We start from the raw sequence: 4,820 nt of genomic DNA, 5'->3' as shown, positions 1-4,820 counted from the left end.
AAATAAAGATAGCCATATCCAAGCAAGCACTCCAATAGCTAACATTGTTCAGTGTCTTCCAATGTAGCAGATGAAATATTCTTTGGTTAACTCAGAATAAAACATCAAACATAGACAATAATAACAATTATGCACAGAGATAGAGTAGCAGATGAATCAAAGAGATCCAAGATCTTGCTTCAGATGAAGGCACATCCAAAAATAGCTCAGTCCTAGATGTTGGCATTGACCAAGTCCTTCAGCATAGGGAGTGTTGCCTCGTTCTAAGTCCTAAAGTTCAGATCAAGTCCCGACAGTCCAACAAGTGTTTTTTAGGGTTCTTGTTGTTATTAGGTGTTTTAGGGTCCTAAGACCACAAACAAAACAAAGGCAAACAAACAATATATATACAATCACAAGATATGGCTCAAATGAGCAAAGTGAAAAGGACTTGAAATATAAACAAGTTGCATGAAATGTAAATGGAAATGAATGATAAATGTACTTGAAATTTAAAGTGCATAAAGTAAATGACTTGAAAGTAAAGCAATATTAATAAGAGTTAGTAAATGGTTAGTCAAATATTTGTGATAAGTTTTAATTAATTAAGTCATTCTTTGGAGAACACTCAACCATTCATTCACAAGTATGAATCCTTAAACCAAGAAATCTTCCATGAGAAGGGCTCCAACTTGGATAAATCAACAAGTATGCCACTAGCTCTCATGAAAGGAAAAAAGGTCAAGTTTCCACACAATGCCATGAAGAATGGGAGACTTACAATCTCACTTACTAGAATGATATGCTTTGAGGGTCAAATTTAGCTCTATGTTAAGCAATCATAATTGGACTTATGTAGAAGTCAAAACTATCTGAGGTCGGGCAATAGAAATATAGTTGTTAATGCATGTTAGAGGTTTGGTACAAGGAACCAAACTCCTAAAACATACCACACATTAAAATAAATTGGGAAGGACCTATCTCAGTCAGACTTGTATTGATTCATCTTAAACAAGGTCATTGATGAATCAATTATCATTTAGACATTAGAGAAATTATTGGTAAAATGAGGGATTGGGAAAGAATAGGGATGCAGATAAAGATGGAAGGGGAAATAGAAACACAAATTGATCATGAGAGAATTTCATTGGATCAATACCATTCATTCATTTTGGGAGATGAAATGTACATTTCATTAATCCTCTAAATCCAATGGTGTTGATCAAATAAAAGTCAAATCAACCATGACAAAGGCCCAAAGAGAAAGTCAAATATCACAAGACTATAAAAATGGCTCAACAATATTTTTACACATTTAATCAATTAAAAAATCACATTAAAATGCATTTAATTTGGTCAAAACCTCAAATCCCTTCAAAACACCAAATAAATGGCCAAGGGATTTATCCTAGGTCAAACAAGGTCAAAGGACCTTAGACAAAACATTTCACAATTTTTAGAAAGTTAGAAGTATTTTAAACAATTAAAAATATGCACAAAACATTTAATTTATTAAAAATACCAAAATTAATCCAAAAACTAATTTTAATTCAAAATATGGAAGAGAAAAATATTTAAAGATTTTTGGTGAAAGTCCCATATTTTTTGGATAAAAAATGGATTTACTATGGATTAAACAAAACAAGGTTATTTAAAAATAAAATCAGAAACTAAAATAAATGAGAAAAAGCAAGGGCCATCAGATCTCCCTCATTAATTGAGGTGGAAGATCTGATGGCCACGCGTGTGTAGTCCAATCAAGACCATATTCAATGCGCAACACCAAAGGTAATCAGATCAGATGGTTGATATTATAACGTGGGATCAAATCAAATGGCTGGAACCTTGCCCACACATCACCGGAGCCCTAGCTCCGGTCGTTTTCTCCGATGGACTTCACCGGACTGGTCCACCACAAACCACCACCAAAATAAAAAGTAAGGACATGATTTTAAAGGAAAAATGCTGAGGAGCTCGAATCTGACCTCCATTTCATCCAAATCCAAGTATATTGAAAGATGCGTGGATTTGAAATTTGAGGTGCATGATCTGAGTTACTTTGATTTGACCTCAAAGCAACTCAACCTTGTTGCCTACATTGGTAGGACTTCATCCAACCAATAATAAATCAAAAAAATTGAGAAATAAGGGAGAATCGAAGAAGAGAAGTTTGAGAAAAATCACATTCGGGTAGCTCCAATTCATCTTGATCTTTCTTTAAATTTTCCTTGGCTTGACTCTATAAGCTTGCAGGAAGTGAAACAGATCAATGAAAGGCTTAGATTCTTGGAGTTTCAATCTCAAAACAGAAGGATAATTGAAACTCAATTTCAAGTGAAATATTCAAGTTTATCCTTTAATTGAGGTTAGAGATGCAATGCTTCAAAGCATGGGCATAAGGGATCCTGTAAGACCCAAATTTTGACCCTAAGATCCCTCATGCAATTTCATCATAAGCATTAACATTGGGATCATACCTTGGCATCCTCCTTATCCCTATTTTATTGGGCTTATTTTAGGAGAGATCACCAAGCACTTTGTGATTGTATCATACTTGTATTTTATCATTTCACTAACTAAAATACCAAAAATATTTCTTTGCATTTGCCTAACTCTTTTGTAGGTAGGGCATGATCTCCATTAATCTATCAAGTCCATATCTAGGGTTTGAGACCCTCATGACAAAGAGCACAACCATGAATTGATATAAGAATGGTTATGGGCATCATATATGAGTTCCACTGATTTCTACATGTTATATTGATCAGGTTTTCTTCAAGAGTTTGAGGGTGATTTGCCTTGGAAACCCTAGTTTGACTAGGTATCTTGAGTAACTTCTCCAACAAGCTATCTCACCAATTGATCAAATTTCTCAAGGGACACTTAAAAATTCATCATCTTATGCATATATGATCTACCATGAGCCTAGAAAGTCAAGAGAATTGAAGGGTAGCAAGTTGGTTGATGGTGGTTGGCCAGATGAATTCATCTGATCAAAATTGGGTCTCCCTAGACCCCAATTCCTACAATTTTCACCATATGGAAATGATTCCAAGAGAAACCTTACTCTAAATGACATTACAAACAACTTTCATGTTGAAACCTAGAGCTAGTTTTGCTTGGAAAATCATTTTCTATGTTGAAACATTATAGGTCATTTTGTCTAAACCCTAATTTGAAAGTCAACTTCCCAAAGCCATAAATTTCTCAATTTTTATGAGATGAAATATTTCCAAGTTTCACAATCAAATTCAATATGTCTAATTTAACTTTGATGTTTGGAGTGAGATCTAATGCAACTTTTATGAGCATGTGATATGAGGTTACATTATAGGTCACTTTTGACCTATACCATTGAACAAGTGATTTTTCGAAACTTCAAAAATGCATAACTCTATCATTTCAAATCCAAATGACATGAAATTGATGACCGTTTTGAAGTTATTTGAAAGAGATACAACTTTTATGAAGACACTTTTCTCATTTGAAGCCCACATAAAAAGTTAAGCAAGGTGGAATATTGAGACATATGGCTTGACACTTAGAAAAAAATTCAATATGATAAAATTTCCAAACTTCCACCTCAAAAAATTCTTCAAGTTCCAAGCTCCAAATGGAAAAGTGTTGAACATGAAAGTTGTTCCTCTTGATCCCACCTTTCCAAAGAGCCTAAATTCATTTATTTTGGACAAGGAATGCATAGGTTGCGCATGGCATGAACATAGAGCCTTATATGGTCAGCATTTCACACACATTCGCGCCTGCTTTGATCCCCTACCTCTAACCCTCACATTGCAAAGGATAATCCTGAGAAATTTACTTGAATTTGAGTTTGAATTTCCACTGTTTTGAAATTCAAATTTCCAGGGATCCACAACCTTTTGAGCATTCAACCCTTCTTCTGCAAGCATTTGGAGTGAGATCAAGCATGAGCTAGAGCAAGATCAGTTGAATCCAGACCTCCATTGAAGGTATTTTCCAGAAATTTTGATCTCTTCGATTCTCTCTAATTCTTGCTCAATTCTATTGATTCTTTGATTGTCTGAAGTCCTACCAATGTAGGCAAGAAGATTGAGTTGCTTTGAGGCCAAATCGAAGCGACTCAGTTCATGTACCTCAAATTTCAACTCCATGTATCTCTCAATATACTTGGAGTTAGAGTGAATTGAGGCCAGATTCGTGCTCAGTGCCATTTTATACTTTGAACTCATGTCCTTGTTTTTAATTTTGGTGATGGTTATGACTGAACCAATCCGACAAGGTTCACCGGAGAAGACAATCGGTCCTTGGACGCCGGTGGTGCGCTGGATGGTTCTGAGCCATAGGATCCATTTGATTTGTTCTAATCTCGTGCGTTGGTTTGCATTACCTCGCGTGCTGCGCAGTTGAATAGTGACCACATGGAACGCACGCTGGTGGCCACTTGATCTGCCACCTCAATTAATAAGGGAGATCAAGTGGTCCACGTTTTTTCTGATTATTTGAATTTCCATTTAATTGCTTTATTTTCAATAATTTATATTAAATTTAATATTGATCCAGAAAATATGGGACTTTCACCAAAAAAATTCAAAAATTTTCCTCTTTCATATTCTGAATTAAATCATTTTTAGGATCATTATTAATATTTTTCATGAATTAATTGATTTTGCATTTGTTTTTAATTGTTTAAAAATATTTTGAAGTGTCCAAAAATCATGAAATTTTTTCTCCAAGGTCCTTTGACCTTGTTTGACCTATGATAAATCTCATGGTCATTTCTTTGGTGTTTTGATGAGGTTTTAGAAATTGACAAACCATATTTAATTTTAATGCACTATTTTAGTATTTTTAATTTGAAT

The sequence above is a fragment of the Lathyrus oleraceus genome, chromosome 6 (assembly GCF_024323335.1).
Source record: "Lathyrus oleraceus cultivar Zhongwan6 chromosome 6, CAAS_Psat_ZW6_1.0, whole genome shotgun sequence".
NCBI lineage: Eukaryota > Viridiplantae > Streptophyta > Magnoliopsida > Fabales > Fabaceae > Lathyrus > Lathyrus oleraceus.
Note: the sequence above shows the minus strand (reverse complement) of the source record.